This window comes from Tupaia chinensis, unplaced genomic scaffold, assembly GCF_000334495.1.
Source record: "Tupaia chinensis unplaced genomic scaffold, TupChi_1.0 Scaffold000364_1, whole genome shotgun sequence".
Classification (NCBI taxonomy): domain Eukaryota; kingdom Metazoa; phylum Chordata; class Mammalia; order Scandentia; family Tupaiidae; genus Tupaia; species Tupaia belangeri.
The window spans coordinates 712,321-739,250 of NW_006159861.1; the positions used below are offsets into that span (position 1 = coordinate 712,321).

Genomic DNA, 26,930 nt, shown 5'->3' on the forward strand with positions numbered 1-26,930 from the left:
GAAAATCAGCCAGTTCCTCTTCTAGATGGCAACAAAAGCTGTAAAATGAAAAGCAGTTACAAATACCTTCCATCAGTGTTTATTATGATCACTGACTATCTTAAAGCATGTTCTTAAGAAGGTAAAACTGTGTCTAGGACCATGTATAGTCAAATAATATGTTGAATCAAAGGCTTTTGTGTGCATTTTTGAAATGAAGACAAGTGAAGGGGAGAGAGCATGTGTTGGCTTTGCTCTCTGATATTCAAATGAATGGATCATTTAATCTAGCAGCTCAGGAGAAATTCTGCAGTGGTTAGTATGTAGCAGGTTGAACTTGCGATTCAGAGTTCTAAAATGTTTATGATTATAAAGGAAAGGATAAAGGTATGCACCAATCAGTATGGCTGCAGGGAACCAATATTTTAAAGCAGCGTGTTCAATGCATGTGTAGGATATTTAAGTGGACATGCATTTTTATAAAAGCAAAGCACAAAGAAGCATGAGAAAGTCTACAATGACATCTTTTACACCAATGTAAAGAAAATCTTCTAGATAAAGTACTTTTTGCAATATGGAGATTTATATGTTTGCAGAAATTTAAAAAGTTCCTCTGGCCAAAAAAAAAAAAAAATCTGGCAAACAATGACAGAAATTGAAGGGAATGACAGAAATAATAAGACAGTCATAAGGGACATTGTTCTAGGAATGTTACTTCTTTATCCCTGATGAGTTTAAAAGGCCAAAAAGGGCAGAAGCAGATTAGGATGAAGACAAGGGCTGTGGATTATCATATTCATTGGTTGTAATTCAGAAAAAGTAAACAAGGGACCACTAGATGACATAGTGGTTATGCCACTGGATTCCCATATAATTGACCATGGTTCAAATCCTGGACCTGGAGGCTTAAAACTCACACTGGGTACATGTGTGTGCGTGGCCAAGATCCTGAGAGGAGATTGGAGAGGAAGGGATTGTGGTGTGGCCACCCCCTGGGTTGGTGGGGGGGGATATCTCACTTTCTGTCTCTCCATCTCTCTCTGTCTCTTTGGCAAGCATATGTGCCCTATAGCAAAAGTCTCTCAAAATTTATTCTTTAAATAATAAAAAATAGATATATTTGGTGGATGCTGGGCGTGTGCTGCTGGTTTCTCTTCGTGCAGTAAAGCGCTCCGTGTGGCTCACGCCTCTTCAGTGTCTCCCCTCCTCAATTATATAAAATTCAGCAGACATGTCTTGAAGATATGACTCCAGGACCACTATATTTTCTCCAGAAGGTCGCTTATATACCAAGTCGAATATGCCATGGAAGCCATTGGACATGCAGGCACCTGTTTGGGAATTTCAGCAAACGATGGGGTTTTGCTTGCAGCTGAGAGATGCAACATCCTCAAGCTTCTTGATGAAGTCTTTCTCTGAAAAGATGTCTAAACTCAGCGAGGGCGTGGCTTGCAGTGTGGCAGGCATCACCTCTGACGCCAGCGTCCTGACTAACGAACGGAGGCTCCTTGCTCAAAGGTACCGACTGGAGGTATCAAGAGCCCACCCCTCGAGAGCAGTGGGTTACGCGCAGTTCGGAGGAAAGCGTCCCTTCGCTGTTTCTTTGCTGTCCATCGGCTGGGACAAGCACTATGGCTCTCAGCTCTAACAGAGTGACCCTAGTGGGAATGATGGGGGCTGGAAAGCCACGTGCATTGGAAATAACAGCGCCGCAGCCGTGTGGATGCCGAAGCAAGATTACAAAGAAGGAGGAATGCCTTTGGAACCGGCACTTGCATTAGCTGCCAAAGTACTAAATAAGGCCATGGATGTGAGTAAACTGCGGGAAAAGTGGAAGTGGTCACGCTGACAAGAGCGAATGGAAAGACCGTGCTAAGAGTTCTCAAACAGAAGGAGGTGGAGCAGTTGATCAAAAACCACGAGGAAGAAGAAGCCAAAGCTGAACGCGAGAAGAAAGAAAAAGAACAGAAAGAAAAGGATAAATAGGAGACAAAGTCGGGGGTTTTCTAACTCATTGGGGCACCATTTCGGTGTAAAAACCGTCCTACTCCTCCACACTGGGCAGGATTTGCTCGTTTGTTAGCGTGCAGTGGAGAAACAGGACACACATGCTGAACTGGGTCCCTGTCCTTCCTGTCCACCCGGGTACTTCACTGTGAGGATGACGGTTACCGTCATGGACCTCTTCATCACCCCCACACAGACCCCTTTTGTTTGTTTGTTTGTTTGTTTGTTTGAATAAAACTTGGAAAGAATGGAAATGGTGAAGGAAAAATAAAAAAATACTAATAAAAAATAAAAAGTAGACAAAATTGGGATCATTCAGTGGCATAGTGGTTAAGGCCCCAAGATTCCACATAACCAACTGTGCAGTTTGTGTCCTGGACTTGGCAGCTTGAAAAACATCCCAAGTGTGTGTGGGGGCCCACGAGGAGAATGGAGGAGAAGGGATTATGGTGTAATCATCCCCCACTGGGAGATGCTTTCTCACTTTCTTTCTCTCTCTTTCTCTCTCTCATCTTTCCAGAAAGAGTACACATTCTATACCAAATAGGAAAAAAAGTAGACAAAGTTAAGACACAGATAAGATGAATATCTCAGTCTTAACTCTCAATAGATGGAGAAAAATAATCTGTAGAAATTTCTAATCGTAAGTATATTTTTATTATTGTTCTAGTACATTCTGTTGTTAATAGCAAAAAACTCCTGAGTCTGAGTAATTTATCAAAATTGAGGATTATTTAACTTACAGTTTAGAGATTTAAGGTCCAAAGACCACAGTAGTGGCTTTCTTGCAGTGTCATGAGGTGTCACATCACAAGGGCCAAAAGAAAGCAGAGAAGCTATCCATGAGTCTGTGCCTTCATGTGGTTCTTTTTTTTTTTTTTTGGAGAGGATGAGGATCTTCTGTGGTGGCTCTAACTCCATTATTCCACATGCCTTCAATCCCATATTTCCAGTTGACTTTGACCTAATTGAAGATCTCTTCAATGGCCGTGATTTTGTGACAAGTCTCTTCCAAGATCCTCCATTCCAGACAGTCTTCAAAAGCTAGATGGAGGCCTCCATGCCTCCACAGATCTTGAATTACATGAGCCCACAAAATTATTTCCACATACATGCCATCAGAATTTGTTGGCAAGTTCTAGAGTAGTGGATGGGGTAGTAACTGTAATGGCAGGTCAAGCTTCATTTGGGGCTGAGGAATGCTTTCCTGAGATGTGGGGAGCAGAGTCCAATAGAGGATCAGGGCAATGAGCCCACTCTGAGCTAGTCCAGGAAAATTTTTCTTCTCTGCAAGGCCTCTGGGCCTCTAATAAGAAGGGAGCCTCAAAGATATCTAAAATGCCTTTAAGGCTTTTCTCCCATTTTGTGGACAATTATCATCTGATCCCTTCTGTTAGTGGTAATATTTAGCAACCCCTCTCACAACCACACTTTCAACGTTCTTTGCCAACTGCACTTTTTCATTCCTTTCCACATGGCTAGGGTGGGAATTTTCTAAATCTTTCTACTTTGCTTTCCCTTCAGTTCTTTAACTCATCCCATTTCTTGTTAATTTTATTAAAAACAGTTAACAATAATCATGATGCAGCTGCTGGCTTTTAGAATTATCTTATGCTAAGAGAATTCAAATCACCATTCTTTTTTTTTTTTTTTCTTGGAGAGGTTTTTGCTATAGGATACATGCGCTTGCCAGAAAGACAGAGACAGAGAGACAGAAAGAGAGAAATCACTCCCCAGCGTTGATGGCCATGCTGCAATCCCCTCTCCTCCATTCTCCACTTGGAATCTTGGGCACGCACGCACATGCACCCAGCGTGAGTTTAAGCCACCGGGTTCAGGATTCGAACCACAGTTGACTACATGGGAGTCCACCGACATAGCCATTATGCCAGTTGCTGTTCCCTAAATCACCATTCTTAAGTGTAGAATGCTGCAAAACTTTATGGAAAAGACACAGTTAAGCCAAACTCAGCAAACACAGTTCATTTTTCTTTTAGAATTTCCAATAAAATATTCTTTATTTTCCCCTGAAACCTCCTCAGGACATCCCTTTACTATACATATTTATGTCACATTCTGGCCACTATAATTTAACCAGTCTTTTAAAAGTTATGTTTCATTATAGATTGTTCTTCTGCACCTCCACCAGAATCCAGGCTTCTCCTAGACTCTTCCTCCAAATTTTTTCACCCTTTGCCCATTATCAGGTTCCAAAGCACTTTTATCTTTTTAGGTATTTACTTTTAGAAAAATAGCACTTCATCATGCCAATTTCACATTCTAGATTTCTCTGTTGCCTGTAATAGAAAATACTCAAATTTGTTGATTTATAAGAATAGAGTTTTATTTAGCTCATGATTTGGAGGTCTAAGCTCCATAGGCTGCATCTGCTGAGAGTCTTTCCACTGCATTAGAGTGCAGAGAAGAGCCAGAGCATGTGTTTGTATCCACGTGACTTTATTCTGGTCTCATTCCCTCTCTCTATAAGCCCACCAAGAGAGAACCATTGGGATCCTGCCCTAATGGTCTTAATCCTAATCAGTCACCTCCTGAAGGCCTCCCTTTCAGCATCCTAGTCAGACTGAGTTTTCACCATCTTAATTCCTTCATAACCACATCTCAAAACGTAAATTTTGGAGAAACATTCAAACCATAGCAATATCTTTGAAAGCCAGAATTCAAACTACTTTCAGTAGAAAAAATCCAAAACTAAATGTTTTTCTAAAAGTGGTCCTGAAAGGAGGCTTATTAGGTGGCATAGTGGTTAAGGTGCTGGACTCCCACATGGTTGACCATGATTTGAGTACCAGACCAGGTGGCTTGAAAAACATGCTGGAGGCATGTGTACACATGCACAAAATCCTGAGATGAGAATGGAGGAGAAGGAATTGGGGTATGGCCATTCCCACTGGGAGTGATTTCTTACTTTTCCTATCTCTGCCTTTCTCTGTCTCTCTCTCTCTAGTGAACATATATGCTTTATGGCAAAAATGAAAAAAAAAACAAAATTAGATAAAATTAAGTTGTCAATTTAAACCTCATCCCTTTGTGAGTGTGTGTTTGTGTGTGTGTGTGTGTATATATGTGTGTGTGTGTGTGTAATATTTCTTCTCTTTTGAGGTTTTCTTTGATTTCTACATTGGTACTGTAGTTTGCCACTGAGGATTTTTAAAATCATATCTTGAATGAGCTAGACTTCTGAATCTGAAGATCGTGTCATTCTTGTATAATTTATTTTTGAATTGGCAAGTAAATATTCTGTTTATTTGGAGTGTACTACATGACGTTTTGAAACATGTATATATCACAAAATGGCTAAATTGAGCTAATTAACATAGGAGGGTCTTCAAAAGTTCATGGAAAATATATACTACAAAAAACTATGCATTATGGATTCAAATTTTTTTGCAGGAAAATAAACACATACTTTTCGATAAACTTTTCGAATTCCCCTTGTGTGCATAACCTCGTCTACTTAACATTTTTTTCTGGTGAGAATATTTTAAAATCTTTAAATTACTCTGTCTTTAAATTACTGAGATAAAATAATCATAAACCTAAAATGGCATTTCCAGCTGTCTTGTGGGAATGAAGGATAAATGAAAGGATAGAAAAAAAAATTACAGCTGACAGTGTTTACTATGAATAGACCTTTACTAAAATAACTTCCAAAGGTTAAATGTCAAGAAAAAGCCAATGAGATTTGGAAGAAAGTTCTGAGGAGCAGAGAATGGTGTGTAAAACAGTGTTAAATATATTTTTTAAAATTTAAAGTGTTTTTTGAACAAACATTGATTTTGTGATAAAACCACAAAAATTTTTGGAGTGAGAAAATGAATGTATTAATAACATCATGAAGACATTAATCAAGAAGAAAATAACCATACCTTAATAATTCTGATTTCCTGAACTTATTGAAACATTAAGTTAAATATGAATGCTAAGGTTTCTATGATAAATATTGAAATGATAGAAATAAAATACATAACTTTAAAAACGGTGGAAAAGAATCACTAGTGAAAGTAATATTTTTTTTCCAAAATAAGACATGCAAGAAGAGAAATTATGAAACATGAAAAAAGTCAAAGAAGTAAACATAAAACAATGAGAAAAAGTCTACAATTAAAGTAATGATTATTTTATACTAAAGAGAAAAAGAGTTTTATAATGTGCGTTTATAAGAGCTGCATAAAACAGGCCAGTTGAAAATTAGAAACAAAAATACTAAGACCTATGCTAACAGCAATAAAAAAGTTTATGTGCTGCTATAAAAATACGGTCAAAGTGGTCTTTAAAACAGAAAATAGAGAATAGAATTATTATTGAAAAAAAAAAGTGGTTATTCTCATTGATATAAATGGCTCATGAGAAGGGATCAACCCCTTATAAAAGCCTAAAATTATTTATATAACTTTATTCTATTAGGAAGAAATATTGGCAGAGCAATTAAAAAAATATTGCCAAATCTGCAACAGGGTGAAAAAAAATTTTATACAGCTCTCCTATTTGTTATTAATTTTTAAGGTTTTTGCCACAAGGCATTTGCACTTGCTAGAGAGACAGAGAGAGACAGTGAGAGATAAAGGAGTAATCACTGTGCAGGGGGATAGCCATGCCACAGTCCTGTCTCCTCCTGAGATTATGGGCACAGAAGCACATGTGCTCAGTGTGATTTTCAGGTTGCCAGGTTCGGGACTTCGGCTACGGCTATGTGGGAGTCTAGCACCTTAGCCACTACACCACCTGTTGACCCTATACGGCTCTTGTATTTACTTACAGATCAAGCATAGAATAGGGCAGTAAGTAGGGAAGATTTGAGCAACACAGGAAGTCTGATTGCATGTAACAGTTAAAGTACACAAATTTCTTAAGCACTTGGAGCACTACGAGGACTGACCACATTAAAACGACAAAGCGGGTCAACCTTCTCAATCAAGATTAAACAAGGTTAAACAAACCACATTTTCTAACCCATAACAAAAGATTTCTTTAAAAATAAATTTTAAAAACTCTATTATTGAGAAATGTAAAAATACACTCTAAGTTATCCATGTGTTACATTCTGTTGGAAATGAAAAACTATTTAGAAATGGATATAGTAAGAATAAATTCAACAAAACGTGTGCAATTCAGGTTTAAAAAAATCACTAGGAAGGAAATATATATATACATATAGCCCTAGAAAAGAAGTCTTAAAAAAATCACAAGTAAAGCATCCACAATGATAGGGGGAAGAAAATGGAACAAATTTGAATGATATAAAGAGAAGCCAATAGTAGAGATAGGAATGAAAGGTAATACAATGTGGAGCAAACCTACCATGAAAAAGCTTAACAAGTCCTAAAGTTAACTCTTAGATAAAAGTGAAAAAATATATATGCAACTCTCTGATGGAACTGAGTAAATCGGCAAGAGGGGGATGAACAAATATTAGAAAAGATGGAAGTAGATTTGCTGTAGTAATATAAAAATATGGTACAATAATATTGCAGATATTTTTGTTGTTGAATACAGAAAGTAAAAGAAATGGCCAATACTTAGAAGAAATTCGTGAACCAGTCGCCAGGCGCATGTGCGTGCGTGCCCAAGATCCCGAGAGGAGAATGGAGGAGAAGGGATTGCGGTGTGGCCATCCCCCCGGGGGATGATTTCTCACTTTCTGTCTCTATGTCTCTCTCTGTCTGTCTGGTGAGCGCACGTGCCCTATAGCAAAAACCTCTCCAAAAAAAAAAAAAAAGAAAAGAAAAAGAAATACGTGAACCAGTAACTCGAGAAGGAACAGAAATCATGAAAATAATCTAATCAAAAGTATGCTCAGTGTCCTGTAAAATGCTGATGCAAGGGATGTCAAGGTCTTAAAGGATCTGCTACTCTCCTTGCCTGATTAAGAAGGCAACTCGGGAAACAGAGTATGTTCTTGAGCCGAATACAGAGGCATTGGGAGAAACCTGCTTGTGGACAGAAAAGCACAGCATGAACGAAGGCTAAGAAACATTTAACGACATGATAATTTCGTATTAGTTGTTCATAAAAATGCAGAAGATATTAAAATTAGGCAGGAGATGAGGAAGGTAAAATGGTTGTAGAATCATATATGTATGTCAGGTAAAACCAAAAGTTAGTAATAATAAACCTTAGTTAGGTTGTCGGTAAAGTCATGATGTATTTTTCGACACGTTTTTCTATGCAAAAATGCATCATGAATTTCCTGACAACCCAATATATTTTCTTTTTTTATTCTAAAAAAATAACATTTTCACATCTATTTAATGTGCATCTTAGTAGGTGCTTACTCCCTGGATTCCAAGTACAACATGCTGGAGACTGCTATAGTAGATGTAAGAGTCTGTTGAAGGAATAATGTTCAGAATTATATTTTGGCATGATCTACATAGCAACATGGAAAAGAGATTGGAAGAAGGCAATGAGATAGTAGGAGGGGAACAGATAGGTGGCTACTGCAATAGTTCAACCAAAATAAGGCCAAGACTTTAGCAGAGAAGAACAGCAGCGTAAATGGATTTTACCTTCCTAGCTCAAACAATGTATCTGGATTCCAGGCACATTGTCAATACATGTGTTTACATATTACTGTGAATTTCCAAACACCGCAATTTAGGTGTATTGATTTGCATAAATCTAAGGTAGACAAACTATTCCCCAGAATTGCTCCACTGGGATTTTATACTGAAGGAGCAGCTAGCATGTAAAACGTCCTTCCAGTGTTTCAGTGTAGTTCTCTGTCCAGACAGATGGAGTATTGTTGGTTGTATAGCCATAAATTGTTTTGTCCTGAGGCAATTTATGGGTGTATTCAGGAATTTCAGTAAAGGTATTAGTTGCAGGAGGAAAAGAGAAAAGAGAAGAACCACATGAGTGGAGTGTCTCAGAGATATTCCGGGAGAAGGCAGATTAAAAACAAGCATTAAAGATTGAGATACTCAGGACCAGCAGGTGGCACAATGGTTACATCATTGTATTCCCATGTAGTTGACCACTGTTTGAGTCCTGGATCCAGTGGCTTGAAACTCATGGCAGGTGTATATGTGTGTGTGCCCAAAAGCCCCAGAGGGGAATGGAGGAGAAGGGATTGAGGCATGGCCATTGCCTCTAGGGGGTGATTTCTTACTCTCTGTCTCTCTCTCTTTGTTTCAAGTGAGCACATGAATCATATAGAAAAAAGTCTCTTTAAAAAAAAAGAAAAAAAGAGAAAAAAAGATTGAAGTACTCTGGAGCAATTACAAGCAATGAGAAAAATGGAACTAAGAGACAAGGGGATTTTCATAACGAGTCATCATTGACTGCTGTTCTTGTATGTCTCTGGACACACCAACTCATACAGATGGGTCAACAGGGGCATCAGCCTGCATTTGACTTACAGAAAACGTAGGTAGATCAAAAAGTTTATGTTTGCATGTGGCATAATGGAATAAATAAACAAATGTAAAAACATGTCTTGTGAAATAGTTTAAACCAGAAGTAAATGAAGACCTATACTTTAAAAATGCCTGGAGCTTTTAACAGGCTATTAAAATGTTTTTCAAATGTTAGAAATAAATGGAAAAATGTTTCAAATCGTACAATGGTGCGTAGAGTTTGTGTTTATAGTCAGATGGTCCATCAGTTGAAGAAGAAACACCATGATCCTTCTTTGCCATGAAAAATGATTTTGTATGAAAACTGGCTCTTTAGTCAAACTCATTCACTGCCAGGTGTGAAAAAATGAAAAAATTCAATAACCGTAAACACTAAGACTCCTCCCTTGTAGACATAAATATCCAGATGACCTTTAAACAAAACTTCATTATTCTATCTCAAGATTATTTTTCAAATTCCAATATTGTAAGATGACAGTGTATGTCAATGGACTCTAGGGCCTGAAAGAGGAGGAATGTTTAGTATTTTATTCTTTTCTTTTTTTAAAATTTTTTTACATTTTTTTTTGAGAGGTTTTTGCTATAGGGCGCATGTGTTCGCCAGACAGACACAGAGAGACATAGAGACAGAAAGCGAGAAATCACCCCCCAGGGAGGATGGCCACGCCGCAATCCCTTCTCCTCCATTCTCCTCTCGAGATCTTGGGCATGCACGCACACGCGACTGGTGTGAGTTTTAAGACACCAGGTCCGGGACGCGAACTGCGGTTGACTACCTGGGAGTCCAGCGACATAGCCATTACGCTAACTGCTGGTTCCCAGTATTTTATTTATTAGAGATCTAAGTTCTGATTTTTCTTTTTCCAAAAATCTTCTGTTGCACTGGATTGGCCAAGCGAATAGGATCATAATATTTTTATTACATGTTTGAGAAACTTCAGCTTTCAAAGTTGTTACCAAGTTTTGCCTTTAGAGTTGAGGATTAAATTGTTCAATTCTTTTGGGAGCATATTCTGTCTTTCCCTGGTGGAAATTTTAGTTTCGTAGATATGCGTCAAGTACTTACCTTCAATTTTGATGGCATAAGTGAGGGTGACGAAGAGGTAGAAGCCACCTGGCTTGGGGATTATAAGATCACTACAGCCGTGAGAGTTAGGATACGGGTCTGATGCCTCTGACATTTGGAAGGTGACTTTTTTCTTACTCTTTTAGATTTTTACCATAGGGTACATGCACTTGTTGGACAGGAAATAAAAAGAGATAAAGTGAGGAATCTCCCCCAGCCCCTGGGGGTTATAGCCATGCTGCAATCCCTTCTCCATCCTCTTCTCAGGATTTTGGGCAAGCAGGCACATGCACCCAGTGTGATTTTCAAGCTGCCAGGACCAGGACTCACCATGATGGGTCATGTGGGAGCTAGTGCTTTAACCAGCATGTCCCCGATTGGCCCCAGCCCTGTAGTGTTTGAGTAGCTTCCTCTAGTAACCTTAGCAAGGATGCCTCAGAGAAGACCCATTTCTCTCCCTCAGCTAAGAGAACTGACCTTGGCAGCAAACATCCACCAAGGACAGCCGGATGTAGGTCAGAGGTCAGCACTGCCTGTGAGCCTGCCCTAGTGGACACGTGTTGCACAGCGTGGAGCAATGGTGCACTCGACACTTTTACACTTTTTAACACTTTCTAGAGGTCAGCTGTATGTTAGGCTGACATATATTTGAAATATATTACCTCATTTAGTAAATCTCAGAAATATTTCAAGTAAACCTTTTTACTGCCATTTTGCAGACAATAAACATGAGTGTGAGATGTTAAATAACTTATTCCTTGTTAAACATCTCATACATGAAGATGTTCGGTATTGTACAAATAACGCAGAATTCTAATAGAGCACCATCTGGATCATTGTAGAAGATTACCCAAATGTCTGGAATAGTGTTTTCATATTCTACATTTTAAATTAATTTTTTTGAATTTTTTAAAATATTTTTTACATTTTTTTAATATATTCAATCAAATTTTTTAGCTTACAAGGTGATCATTTCAATATGTGAACATTTCTCCCTGGTCCAGTTGATCAAAATATAACAATACTGCCTCCCTGTCTCAACAATGCTGTCTCTGTATCCCTCCTCCAAATGTTTTTCCCCAGGCCCCACTCCTCCACACACCCCACATCCTGCACTCACACCCATCTCTTGTGTTTGTACATCCTTTAGCCCGTCAGCTTCAGTTATACAGTACGGACACTCAGTATATATTAAGTGGGGACATAAAGTGTTACTCCTTCCTGACTTGCTTCACTCAGCAGTACATCTTCCATATTCTTCCACTTTCTGTCAAAAGCCAGGGTTTTGTTGTTTTTTTTATGGCTGTATAGTATTCCACAGAATATATGTGCCACAGTTTTTCAATCCATTCATCCGTACAGGGGCATTTGGGTTGGTTCCATGTCTTAGCAATTGTGAAAAGTGTCACAATAAACATCGATGTGCAATCACTTGTCCAATGAAGAATTCTTCTGTCTTTTGGGTAGATGCCAAGGGATGGGATTGCTGGATCATATGGCAGTTCTATTTGTAGATTTTTGAGGAATCTCCAAATTGTTCTCCACAGTGGTTGGACCAATTTACATTCCCACCAGCAGTGTAAGAGAGTTCCCCTTTCACCACACCCCCCACCAGCACTTATCAACACACACCACCAACACTTGGATGTTGAACATTTTTTCATATGCCTTTTGGCTATTTATATGTCATCTTTAGAGAGTGTTTTTTTTTCAAATCCTTTTCCCATCTTTTAATAGGGTTGATCATCTTTTTTCCAATCATCTTCTTTAGTTCCTTGTGTATTCTGGTTATCAGTCCCTTATCTGATGCATAATTTACAAAAATATTTTCCCATTCTGAGGGCTGTCAATTCACACTAATTACTGTGTCTTAAATTGATTTTTAAAGCAAAACAATAGAATGGTCTACTTTCACTGCAAAATACTTACCTTTATGTGGTCAGTATCTCTTACTACTTCTTTGAAATAGATTACTCGTTCTTCTGTTCCTTGGGGGGAGGGGGGCGGGGGTGAGATTTCTCACTTTCTGTCTCTCTGTCTCTCTCTGTCTCTCTAGTGAGTACAAACGCCCTGGAGCAAAAACCTCTCCAAAAGGAGAGAGAAATAAAATAAAAATAAATGAATGCTTTATGTATGGTATATAATAGGTTGTAAAGGATCAGATAATCTTTGGTATCTGTCGTTTTTATCAGCTTGCTGTATGTGGTCAGAAGCAGTGTTCAGAGTATGACACTTGTGACACTTCAGTGACTGATCGAACTGCTCTGGGCTATCGTATTGCCACCGTGCGGAGGAACAACAGCAATTCAAACGGAAATGGCGCCATCCACGTCGTCATGTGTAAAGAGCCTCTCAGGACTGTATGTTCGAGCAATGTGATCTCCAAGTGGGGGTGGGAATAGGCCAAGGCCCTGAAATAAAGTTAATTTTCTTTTTTTAATCTATGATTTTACTTATTTATTTATTTTGTATTTATTATATATTTTACTTATTTTTATCCCTTTGATTTGGTTTGTATGCTTATAGTGTATGTAATACAGAAAAACATCAATGCCAATGGGTTAGCTCATAAAAATATATATGCTGGAGCCAGCAGGTGGTGTGGAAGTTAGGGCACTGGATCCCACATGGCCTGCTATGCAGTTCAAGTCCCGGACCCAGCAGCTTGAAACCATGTCAAGTGGGTGTGAGTGCATGCCGAGAATCCTGACTGGAGACTGGAGGAGAAAGGATTGTGGCACGGCCGGGTAATCCCTGGAGGGTGCTTTCTCTTCCCACTCTCTCACTCTCACTCTGCCTTTCTCTCTGGGTGCTGCACACATCCTATAGAAAAAACCTAAAATTATGCACACACACACACATATATATATATATATATTCCATTTATCACAGAAATATATATGTGTGTGCGATATATTTATTTCTGTGATAAATGGAATATATTTTAAATAGCAGAGGTAAGCATTAGCACGTATATAAAAAATTGAATTTGGCAACAGATAAATCAAACTGCACTGTTGTGTGTTGACATTCCAGAATATGTGGGAGGCATATTTTTGCACAGTGTGTACTTTTTTAATGTTTTCTTCCTTAGAATGTATTATTCAAGGCGTAGTAAAGACCACATATTTTCTTCAGTGTTAGTGTTGAACTACTATTACCGTAATGGCTGCTTGGTGACTTCGAGCAGGCACTGAATAGCTATTTGAGTTAGGTTCTCAGTAAGAGAAAATACAAACTACCGAATAAAGTTTCTTTTTTATAATGTGGTACCAATCTAGTAATATAGGTGTACCATTTTACATGCTGTGCCAGGTCTTTCTGTTCCAGTAATAAATAATAGTATTTAGACTACATTTTTCTAGAATGAATCGCCTACAGCTTAATTCAGCTGTGGACTGGGCATGGCACAGAGAAATGTTAGCATGTGTTTAGCTACTCAGTGCAAGCCAGTACGTCTGCTTCATGGGATGATAAAAATCCCCTCCCACATAGCATCAAAATAAGCTATTTTAAATTACACCAACATAGATTTGGACTAACGACTGAACAGCAACTTCATCTCAGCTAAACGTAAGTAAACCGGAAATGTGAGGACGATAGCTTAGTTATTTCTAATTGGAACTTATTTTTACGTTTGTTTATTCCCTTTTGTAGACGTTCTCTTGAAGAGCTACAACTACTGACTTTATCTCGAATCCAGGGTTTTATGACCTTCCCATTTTCAGTTAAGTGGCAGACTATTTGTATGCAGGACGACAGCTATCGCAGACCAACTCAACTCCCAAAGCCAAAGCTATTCAGGTTGCAAGCCCCCTTATTCAGCTTTTGAAAGAGTCATGTAGCTAAACAGGAATGACCTATGTTTCTGTGTTAATTATTCTGTGCAAGTGTTCTGTTTCTGTAGCTTGTTGGGGTGGGCATTTGAAATTTTCATAAGATAATCATGGATTTCTTCAGTGTGGAATGCGTTACCGTAGAATGGCAGGCCTGACTTTCGTTCTCCCTTTCCATGCCCATGTGTCCATTCTCTTAATTTTTTCTCTCTCTCTCTTGCTCTTACATTTTTACTAGAATAACAAGAAGTTTAACCACTTTTCTATCATGACAAAAAATAGATTTTGGTGATATAAATAAGTGCTGCTTCATTCATTTTGGTTCTTTTCTTCATTTTTTATTATTTGAGTTTTGCTGTCGGATGTGTGCACTCACCAGCGAGGGAAATGAGAAACCCCTCCCTAGCATGGCTGCTCACACAAGTCCTTCTCCTCCCTCCGCTCAGGACTTCGGGTAAGCGTGTACACACCTGGCATGTTTTTCAAGTCACTGTATCCAGGACTTGAACCATGAAGTCAGCCATATGGGATCCATCACCCTAATCAGCACTCCACCTGCTAGTCTAGTCTCAACTCTTCATTTCATCAACTTCTTTTCATTTTTTTTTTACTGTTATGTGTAATCGTTTCTTTTTTCTTTAACATTAAAACAATTAAATTCTACCTGTTTTCTGAACACAGTTTCACCATTTCTCATAGTTTATCAGTATGGCATATTCTTTTTCAACTACTTCAAAGTACTTTGTAATTTTCTAATGATTTCATCTTTGATCTACAGATTATGTAGGGATGCTTCTTAATTTCTTTATTGTATGGTTTATTTATTTTGTATATAGAGAGGGTCATTCCCCAAAGGGTTTTGTCACATGGCTACACTTCCTCCCCGGGTCTTCTAGCCAGGGCCACAGACATACCTTGGGGGCTCAGGTTGGCTCAGGATCTGAACCCCCACATGGCTTCCCCTGTCATAGAAGGTTCCCCACCACTTGTGACACCACGGCTGGGCTCTGTTTCTTAATTTTTAGTGAACTAATAAGGTTTGGTCATTTTTATTATTTATACCTGATTTTAATGACTTCTAATCAGAGGATGTCGCATGTAATTTTCTACTTTTTATTTTGTGGAGTTTCTATATGGCAAGAAAATGATTCCGTTTTTTTGTTGTTGTTTCATAGAAATAAGGGAAAATATATTTTTTTAATTATTTAATTTTATTTATTCATTCATTCATTTTAATTTGACCAGAGAGAAAGAGGGAAAGTGAGAAAGTAAGCCACCAGGTCCAGGACTCGTACCATGATCAGCCATGTGAGAGTGTCCAGCGCCTTAACCACCACACCACCTGCTGGTCCCAATAAGGGAAAAATATTTCTATTTGAGGGATAGAAGACTGTATATCAATGCACCTGCATGTGTGTGTGTGTGTGTATCCAAGTTTACAGATTTTAAAAATCCAATTCTTACATACTCTTACTGATTTGTTGCCTACTAGATATATCCAAGACGGGAAAGATATTTTAGCCTTCTCTTCTAATTTTAATTATGTCCTTCTTGCATTTGTAACAGAGTTTGCTTTATGTATTTTCCTGCTATTTTGTTCAATACACAGTTGTATAAGTGTTTATTATTTCCCATAAACTGTGAATTTTATTATGAAATACAATTCAATTTTATCTTCTTCAATTCTTTGAACCTTAAATGCCACTTATATGTGTTATTACTCTGTTTACTTGCATTTTCTCTTGATAATTTTGTTTTAAATACGTTTCTTTTAAATACTGAATAGCTGTGTTTTGTGTATTATTTAGACATAATCTTATAATATGTATATTTTAATTAGAGAATTCATATCTTTCACATTTAAGATAATGCTTTATCTGATCTCTTCTTTAATTTTAATATTTATCGTATATTTTTGTTTTTATTCACTTTTTTCTTATTGTTGTTGGTTTATTGTTATTATTCAATTCTCCCCTTAACTTTGAAACTCTGTATACTTTTGCACATAATATGGACTCTTCTCCAGCTCCTCCATCTGTTATTGCTTGCATGAATTTCTTGGGTTTTGTCTCTCAACTCTTTACCTTCTCTCTCGTCTGTTTTATCATAATAGTTTTCCATTTGTTGTAAGATTTATTTTGGTTTTTGTTTTCACTTGATGAGCCAGGTTGTCCTACAAGTGATCGTGTTCTTAAATTTATTAAAATTATTTGAGAACTCTTTCTCTTTTAAAGAATGTTGCCACAGGGCGTGTGTACTCACTGGAGAAAGTAGGGGGACAGTGAGAAATCACCTACCAAGGAGGATGGCCACATTACAGTTCTTTCTTCTTCATTCTCCTTTCAAGATTTTGGGCACCCCTAGATGTACACAGTGTGATTTCTAAGCCACCAGGGCCAGGACTTGAACTGTGGTCAGCCATGTGGAATCCAGTGCTTTATCTCCATGTCACCTCTTGCCCCCCCCATGCTAATTTTTAATGCTTATTTCTTTCTTCTATGAGTGGGAAAGACACACACACAGAGAGAGAGAGAGAGAGAGAGAGAGAGAGAGAGGCAGTCTTCCCAGAGTCTGTGTACTGCAGCCCACCCCTGGTTTCAGCCAGCTCTGGCTAAAGGCCATGTGCATACCTGGTGCATCCAGAGAGGTCTCCAGCCGAGAACCCTGAAGCTCACCGCCACAGCCTCACAGAGCATCCCGCTGCTTCCACAACAGGCTGGTATTCCATGTTCTTCTTCTTTTTTTTTTTTAAGTGATTTTTCAATAGGGCATATGTGTTCGCTGGAGAGACAGAGACAGAAAGTGAGAAATTAGCCCTCTCCCCCCACCCCCGAGGGGGGATGGCCACATGAGAATCCCTTCTCCTCCATTCTTCCCTCGGAACCTTGGGCATGGTTCTGCACACACCAAGAGTGAGTTTCAAGCTGGGGGTCTCGAACTTGAACCACAGTTGGCCACGTGGGGGTCCAGCACCTTAACCACTATGCCAACTGCTGCCCCCCCATGCTTTTTTAAGATCCAGAAAGACTTTATGTCTTGTGTCATAATGTCACCCTTGAATTTCCTTCAATGCTGCCCCACTTCCTGAAATTAAAGCTATTATCTAGATTGTCCCCAAACTCTATAATACTTGTGTTCTGCCTGATTTTACTCCTTCAAGCTGCCCATGAGGTATATTCTTCTCCGTTGGCTCCCTGAGGCCCAGAGGCAGCACTGGCCTTCTCCGAGAGGTGGTGGCTTGACCAGAGGTGGGATGCTGGGTGCTAGGGCTAGAGCTGCAGAACCAGGCAGGTTCTCAGGGTGACTGAGGCATGAGGTGAGTGCTGTCCTGCTGTCCCAGCTCCTCATGTTCTTCCTGTGCAGATAAACGCCCATTTTCATCTCGCCTCTTGTGAGCAACAGTGATCAGGAACAATGGGGAGGGAAAGAAGAGGGCAGCGTTAACTTTCCTTAAAGGACACCACAGACCTCTGTGAGCAGCTCCTTTTCCCCCTTCACCATTGCACTCCCCGGGGCTGATTAGGCACTCATGGAAAGACCAGAATACAACTCCTCATAAATCCTTTCAGCCAGAACTTCGAAAAACTCCTAACTCTAAACTTCCGTCTTTTGAATTAAGGAGCTATGTGGGAAGGGGAGTAAGGTTATGTTCCCTTCTCTCTCCCCATCAGAATCAATCAGACTTCGAGACTGAAGCGGAGTGTGTAATACTCCAGGGACACGCACTTCTGTCGCCACTCTGCCACACACGGTCGGTGAGCAGGTGCAGCTTCCCCCTGCCCTGCCCCTTGCTTTGCTCCAGTTCTGAAGCAAGAACTCCCCGAAGTTCGGCTTTATAAATAATGCCTGAGTATTTCACAAGCTCATTCTAATAGTGTCAGTCATTTTATAGAAAAATCTTTATGAGCTATATCTTCATTAAATTGGACCACTCTATTTTAAAGTGAAAATAGATTTAACCTTATGATTTGAAAAAAAAAAATCCACAGTTTAGATCTAATTAACAAGCTAAAAGTTATATTTCATGGTGTTTTATAAAGAATTGAGTTTCCTTATTAGCATTCATGATTTATAATAAATAAGAGGAGAGAAGTGATGGCCTGAAAGTTTAATCTCTGTCAGCTCGATGGCTGGACTTTTAATTATAAAGCACCCTCCTCTGTGTCAAAGCACAATGCCCTCTTTCCCATTAGCCTGCTAATTCTTATTAGTAGGCGTTCTTCACTTTCTCTTGATTTTTTTTCCCCTTTAATCAAAGCTTATCATCATGAGAATAAGAACATTCTTTGAAATATTTATGATAATAACATCAAAATAATACCCAACTAGTCAGACCTTTGAAGAACAAGAAAGGTTAGCCATACCATTGAGAGAAGGAAAGTTCACTGGGAAACGCCTCAGAAACACTAACAAGACTTTTCTACAACACGAGGGACTTCTTGCCAGCAGGGAAATGATTTTTGCAAAAATTCAACACACAAAAATCAAAGAAAATAAACTGTACCTTTCATTCTTTTAAATAATTAAAAAAAAAAAAGCCCATGTCTTTAATGAAAATTAATTACTGGCACCCTTCCCTAGAACATTTCTAGTTTCTCGGAAGGTGACCTTCTCTCTTCAAATCTCCATCTGCTTTTTCGGCTGCTATCGCTAAGTTATCTTTCGCATCTGTCAAGTCACTCTAGAAACAACGCTTTCATCACCTTCTCCATAAAAATGACCTACCTAAATTTAAGTCACAGTGATTTTTCCAAGTTATGCAAGGAAGTAAAAGCCTGCTCTAGAAGAATCCTGGCGTCCGCAGAAGCTGGCTTAGGTAGAGGGCGTGCTATATCATGTGCATGCGCCCACCATGATGGCCGGGGAAGACGTGGCCCTCAGGTTTAACGGTGTACTAGAACTGTGTCTTTCCAGCATGGTTTTATGTGACAACAGCCAAGATGCAGAGATGAAGTGCTTCTCCATTGACCTTGTCATCGGCCTTCTCTCCTTCCCCGTCCATGTTGCAATGACACCCATGGCATTCTCGTAGTGGCCTCTGCTTTATCTTCGCTGACCCTGTTGTGGTGTGTGCCCGTTCGCAGCAGAGACTGTTTAGCCAACCGCCAAATGAGCTATTGAGGGAAACTAGTCTGGAATCAAGAAAATATATTGGTGTGGGGACCAGCAGTTAGCGTAATGGCTATGTCGCTGGACTCCCACGTAGTCGACCGTGGTTCGTGTCTCGGAGCCGGTGGCTTAAAACTCATGCCGGGCACGTGTGCGTGCATGCCCAAGATCCCGAGAGGAGAATGGAGGAGAAGGGATTGCGGCATGACCATCCCCCCTAGGGGGTGATTTCTCGCTTTCTGTCTCTATGTCTCTCTGTCTGGTGAGGGCATGCGCCCTATAGTGAAAACCTCTCCCAAAAAAAAGAAAATATATTGGTGGAACCAGCAGGTGGCATGATGGTTAAGGCACTGGACTCCCACATTGCCAACCGCAGTTCGAGTCCCAGACCCGATGGCTTGAAACACACCAAGTACATGTGCGTGTGTGGCCAAAATATCCTGAGAGGAGACTGGAGAAGGATTTGCATCATGACCATCCCTCTGGGGCTGGGGAGGTGATTTCTCACTTTCACTCTCTGTCTCTCTCTCTCTCTAAATATATATATATATATATATGCTATACTTACATAACTCTTAACTGGATTGGTATGATTTCCTTCTCTTTATCATGTTCTAATTAATTAATTGATCTTTATCTTTAATAACAAGACAAAAGCTGAGGATGTTGAGAAATAAAAATCTAGTGTAAGGGGGTTTTCAGAAAGTGTCCTTTATTATTTAGCCAAACTATTTTTAAATGATATTCAAATCTTACTCATAGAGGGTTTAGCTTTCTGCTCAGTACAGAATATTGGACATATCTGAGTCTTTTCCTCAGTGTTTGCAGGGATGGGCGTCACTACTGTGAGGAAGGGGAGAAGATTCTAAACCACTGTGTTCTACCTCGGAGGACTGAGTCATGCCAGTGCCAACATCCAGTTATAGCCCATGACGCTGCTGGGGGCATCTCCAATGGCCAAGTGACTTTCTGGATTTTTTTGTTTTCATTATTTTTGTTTGTCTTTTACAAAACCCTTAAAATAGCAATTTATAGCACTTTGGCAGATTTTATTATGAGAAGTCTATGGCACTAGATACTGTATTTATTGCAGTATGTGGAATTTATTTTTCTTAGAAAGTAATGCTGGTTTTAGTATAACTTGCCTCTAGTCAAAATTTGTTAAATTTGCATCTTCCCAATGAGACACAGAAAAATAATGCATAAAATCTGTGATACACGCCAGAATAATTCAGGCATATGAAGCATAGTTTCTGTAAGGGTCTACTGGAACTCATAATATCATGTTCGTATTCTGTAAAGTAAATGTTATAGCTTAACTGAAATAGACTTGAGAGTTTAAAATTATTTTCTTTTTATATACATGATATAGTCACGTGGTTCAAAATATAAAATATATAAAAAAGTAAATGGTGAAAATTCTTTCTCCTTCTCAACTCACATCGAATCATTTCATTCCTTTCCCAAGAAGTAATGTATGTTGTCTGCTTTGTATGTGTTCTTCCAGAGTTTTCTTCAATCATATAGTTGCATATTTGTATATATTTTCTTTCCTTTCCATACTTACACAAGTATTGGTATAATATGCACAAAGAATATTTAATTCTCTTTTTTTTGACGGTGTTGTATTCCTTTGGTTATTTGATTATTTAATTAACTAATTCTCTTAAAATGTGAACCAAGTTGTTTCCAATCTATGACATCACGAAAGGCAGTGAATAACCTTGAACACACATCATTTCATGTGTATGAATGCATAGAACAGATGCTTAGAAAAATTCCCGAGTAAATAGTTGTTTTTTTTTTTTTTTTGAAGAGATTTTCACTGTAGGGCGCGTGCGCTCGCCAGACAGACAGAGAGAGACATAGAGACAGAAAGCGAGAAATCACCCCTCAGGGGGGATGGTCACGCCACAATCCCTTCTCCTCCATTCTCCTCTCGGGATCTTGGGCACGCACGCACATGCGCCCGGCGTGAGTTTTAAGCCACCGGGTCCGGGACACGAACCGCGGTCGACTACGTGGGAGTCCAGCGACATAGCCATTACGCTAACTGCTGGTTCCTAATAGTTATTTTAATACCATTCACAGATATTGCCAAATTGCTTTTGGTAAAGGTTAGGTCAATTGGTATTTCTGCCAACAACATATAGACTGCCTGTTTCCCACACCTATTCCAATCTATAATTTTAAAACAGTCTTTTTCTTTATGGCCAATCTGAGAAGTAGAAGATGGTATCTCAGTATTCCGTATAGATTTAGTTGGCACTATTCTTTCAGAAATTAGTTTAAGCATGTTATTCAGTTTAAATGCCAATGATGCATAATTTCCTATCAATCATTTGTATTATTTGCTAGTTTTTTTGTTTGTTTGTTAGTTTTTGTTTTGTTTTGTGTGTAGAGGTTTTTGCCTTAGGGCATGTGTACTCGCCAGAGAGAGACAGATAGAGACAGTGAGAGGGAAAGTAAGAAATCCCTCTCTACCCCCACCGGGGAATGACCATGCCACAATCCCTTCTCCTCCATTATCCTCCTAGAATCTTGGGCATACACACATATGTGCCCAGCATGAGTTTCAAGCAAGTGAGTTCAAGACTTAAACCATGATTATCCATGTGGGAGTCCAGTGCCATAACCACTATGGTATCTGCTGGTCCCTTTGCTGATTTGTTTTGTTTTGTTTTGTTTTGTTTTTTATTGGTCACTTGCCATTTTTCCTTGTTTGAAGTGTAAGTTAAAATGTACTTTCTCAGATTACTGTTTACTCAAAATAGTGTTTGATGTACAGAAAATTATTTTTATGTCATCAAAAGTATGTCTTTCCTTTAAGAATTCTATGTTTGACTTTCTAGGTTTTTAAAGGATGTATTGACACACACACACACACACACACACACACGCTAAAGGTATATGAATGTCCTTGCTGGCACTCGCGTGTGTAGCCATGTGACTGCGGATTGCCAGTGTGCTGTAATGATGGTACGTCATGGAGGGCTGCCTTAAATGAACTTGAAGGGCCTCTTTGGCTTTTATCCTGCTGCTTTCTCCAACCATTGGAAATGCAGATGTGCAGAAGGTCCCAGGAATCCTGTTGGATCGTGAGGTGATGTTTAGAATGAAAGTTATTCACCAAATGCGATGAGCAGAAATGCAGCATGAGCCTGAGTTCCTGAGGACTTTCTGAGGCTGCCACCTGCCAGCCTCAGATTTTTAATTTTTAAAAATCTTCTTCATCTTAACTGTCCTAAAATTTTATCTTCTTCATCTTAAATGTGTTTAGGGACAATGAAGTCAGTTCCCTTGGGGAGATCTTTGGAGTCATCTGTCCGTAAGGCCTGCCTCTCTTACTAAGCATAACTTCTGCCCTCTGCTCCAGAGCTGAGGTGTAACAGTGGTCTGTCCCTTTGCCCTGATGCAGAGCATTGAGTGGGTTGGCCTCACTGGACTTCCTGACTTCTCCCAGCTTTGAAACCCCTACCCTGTGAGGCACCAGGTGAGGGTTGTCTGGTCTCTGGTGCTGTTGACCTTCCTTGCCCAGGAAAGAGCCTCCTCCCTACAAATGAGGCCGGTAGAGGAAGGGTGCCCCAGCCTCTCAGCTGCCCTGTCCGGAAGTCGACCTCTGCAGGAGAGGCCCATCGTCTCAATCACACCTGTCAGAGTGGAGCTTCTGTCAGCCTAAAATGTAGGCAGGTGCCATAAAGCCTCCCTATCCTTCTAGAGATACGTTTTTTGAAAAAAAGTTTCTTAATTTTCTGTATGCCCTTAGCATAATTTTTTTTTTTTGGAGAGATTTTCACTGTAGGGCGCGTGCGCTCGCCAGACAGACAGAGAGAGACATAGAAACAGTAAGCGAGAAATCACCCCCCAGGGGGGATGGTCACGCCGCAATCCCTTCTCCTCCATTCTCCTCTCGGGATCTTGGGCACGCACGCACACGCGCCCGACGTGAGTTTTAAGCCACCGGGTCCGGGACACGAACCGCGGTCGACTACATGGGAGTCCAGTGACATAGCCATTACGCTAACTGCTGGTTCCCCCCTTAGCATAATTTTTAAAAACGTAAGTAATTATATACTTACTTTTCAGAATAGTGTTTACCAGTTGCATTTGGTTGCAGAGAAAAAATGTAGTTACTACAAATAATCATAGTGACATATTTGACCTAAGGTTTTATCTGTTTATGATGGATTTTTTTGCATTGCTATATTCTGTCATTTGGTTTTTTCCCCTAATTTTTTGAACTGTATTTTTATAGATGTGGAAATGGTACGCTTTATTTTTCATCTGTAGAGAAAGGGTTTGAACTAAAGTATATACATGTGGTCTGCTGTGGGAGAGATCAAGGCCTGTAAGTAACGCTATTGATCTAAGATAAAATTTTCTTTTGTTTCCTACATTTTAATTGCCAAAGGACACGTACACTCCCCAGAGAGAGACAGAGAGAGGGGGAGAGCGAGCAAGCACCACCAGTGGGGCGTGATCACACCGTAATCATGTCTCCTTTATTATTGGTCATGCACATACTTGAATGTTTTTCAAGCTCTCAGAGCTGGGATTTGAACTGTGGTTGTCTGTGAGGGATCCAGTTCCCTGAACTACTAGGCCATGGGTTCAGCACTGAATTTTTTTCCCTTGGTCAGCAGGTGGCATGGGGGTTAAGATACTGGATTTCACATGGTTGATTACATGGTTCGAGTCCCAGACCTGGCAGCTCGAGAAACATGCTAAGCTGCTGTGCCTGTGTGTCTAAAATCAGAGAGGAGAATAGAGGAGGAGGGATTGTGGCATGGCCACCCTCCCAAGGGATTAGTTCTTACTTTCTCTCTTTCTCCAGTGAGCACATGTGCCCTATGGCAGAAATCTGAAGAAAAAAATGGTTTTATGAACTAGTTTTCTATGAATTCACTTAGCTTTTACTGTCTCACCAATGAAATTTCAAAGTGCAGGATTTTAAAGAATAGAAATTTTCTCTTTTCCCTCCCTTGTTCATTTGTCTTTGAATTTTTCTTCTAAGTATGATTTTCTGGGTAATCTCTTTTACTTTGTAGAATAAAACCCACTCTAAAAAAATCTCTTGTTTAGAGTTCCTATATTCTCTTCCTACAAGGAAGACTGAGGTCTTCCCTGCTGTATATGTTCCTGACTGTTAAAAACGTAGTCTGGTTTTGTTTTAATTTTTTAAAAAATAATTATTTATTTAATTTTATTTACCATTATTTTTATCACCAGAGAGAGACAAAGATAGAGAAAGAGTGTGAGAAAGCGAGCTGCCAGGTCCAGGACTCCAACTGTAGTTGACCATGTGGGAGTTCAGCGCCTTAACCAAAATGCCACCTGCTGGTCCCGGTTTTGTTTCAATTTGAAACCACGGCTTTATCTTTCTTCATCCATTCTCCCTACCCTTAATCAATTTTTACTGTTTTTAGTAGCCTTTACACCTATTATTTTCTGTGAATTTTAGCTTCCTCTAGTTTTACCAAATGGTGTTTAGATTTTTTAAAATTTCTGTTTAATTAATTAATTATTTATTTATGTATTTCTCTTTCTCTTAGTTGCGTTTGTTATCAGTTTATCAAGGAATCTCATGACATCATGCTAATAATGATATGTTATGAATATTCATCGATCATACAAGATCATATAAACCCTGGACACTGCTCTTTATAGGCAAGATACCACGTTTATCAGTAGGAAAAGTCAGAGCACCACAGGAGCAGTCTCTTTCCAGCTTCCCCTCCTGGGTTTTTATTTCCATATGTTTAGTTCATACATTTAAGTAACAGATGGCAACACCATTGAAACAATTTTTCTGCACAGCTAATTGGTAGTATTTTTATTGAAGATATAGGCATGCAATCACATTGCAATGCCTGGCTATATTTTCACTCATATACTAACAGAACAACAGAAAATATTCTGGCACACCAGTGAGAGTTGAGAGTGGTGGCATTTGGATTATCCAGCTTAGCTTGCATTTTCTTTTTTCTTTTTCTTTTTCTTTTTTTCTTTTTTTTTTTTTTTTTTTAGACATTTTTCCTTTAGGGCGCATGCCTTTACCAGACAGAAAGAGACAGAGAGCCAGAAAGTTAGAAATTACCCCCCCCAGGGGGGATGGCCACACCACAATCCCTTCTCCTCTATTCTCCTCCTGGGATCTTGGGCACGCACGCACATGCACCAGGCATAAGTTTAAGCCACCGGGTCCGGGACTCAAACCGTGGTCAACTATATGCGAGTCCACTGACATAGCCATTATGCCAACTGCTGGTCCCTCTTGGCTTGCTTTCAATACATATTAAGTCAATATCCGCAGGACTTGAGGAAGTTTGTGAAACTGCAGCAGTTAAGCACTGGGCAGGGGGAACCAGACCACTCATAGCTGACTCTGGCTGAAGTACTGGCCCTCAAAGTTTGAAAAACATGCTGGATACATGTGCATGTGTGCCCTAAACTCTGATGGGATAGAGAAATAGAGGAGAAGGTATTGTGGTGTGACCACATCTCATAGGGGTACTCTCTTTCTCTGTCTGTCTCTGGCAAGCACACATGCCATGCCCTCTAGAAATTAAAAAAAAAAAAAAAAGAAAACCATAACTAAAGTATGAGTTTATTTTTACTTTTAAAATTTGCCATAAGTTGTGTGTGTTTAGGAGAAAGAAAACAGGGAGACAGAGAGATGAGAGAGGAAGTAAGAAAGCAGTCCGGGGGCGATGGTCATGCCACAATCTATTCTCCTCCACTTCCTCTCCTCTTGGGATTTTGGGTACGCATACACACATGCTTGCTGTGTTTTTCGAGCTTCTGGGTCAGGGACTAGCAGCCTTAAAGACCATGCCACCGGCTGTCCCAACATGAGTTTATTTTGACACACAAAAAAATTGAAATCCAGGCATAGTTTCTGTCATAATATGCATTTTTAATGAATGTCCTGAAGACCCCTCAGGCTTCACTTTCCCCCTCTCTCTCGCTTGCTCACCCTCTTCCCCTCTTCTCCTTTAGTGGTTCTTTGGGATAACAGAGAAGTTGAGAATAACACCAGTAGGTCTACTAAGACACTGCATTTAGCAAGCATAACTCCTTCCAGGCCACCTAACATGTGTCAGCATCAGTGAGGAATCTAAGCGTCACCTGTGCCTACACACACAAACATATTATTCTTAGACACACAGGCAGAAAAGCAAAACTTGTTGGTGGAAGAGCCCAGTCCATAAAGGGTCCACACCATCTGGTCCGAAGTATATGACCTTCTGGAAAAGGTAAGCGTATAGGTCCATTCAAATGATCAGAATTACCAGAGGTTTGGGAGAGGATTAAATGAGTGACACTCAGGAGATAGTTGAGGGTAGTGACACTACTGTGTGTACTTCTGTATTGATAGACACATGAATGACACTGCCTGTGTCAAAAGCCATCACAGTTCACAGTGTAAAGAGTAAACATTAATGTACGTACATGCTGAAATGATCATTTCGGAGGTTGGAGAATCCCAGAAGAGAGCAGACTGCCAGGAGCACCTGTCATGAATGTATAAAATAGCCTCACTGAGGGGAGTAGGTG

At 39.6% G+C, this 26,930-nt stretch overlaps 1 pseudogene; it reads left to right on the plus strand.

The window, feature by feature from the left end:
- Positions 1-1,126: 1,126 nt before the first annotated feature.
- Positions 1,127-1,982, plus strand: LOC102470435 (proteasome subunit alpha type-4 pseudogene; annotated as a pseudogene).
- The last annotated feature ends 24,948 nt before the right edge of the window (positions 1,983-26,930 follow it).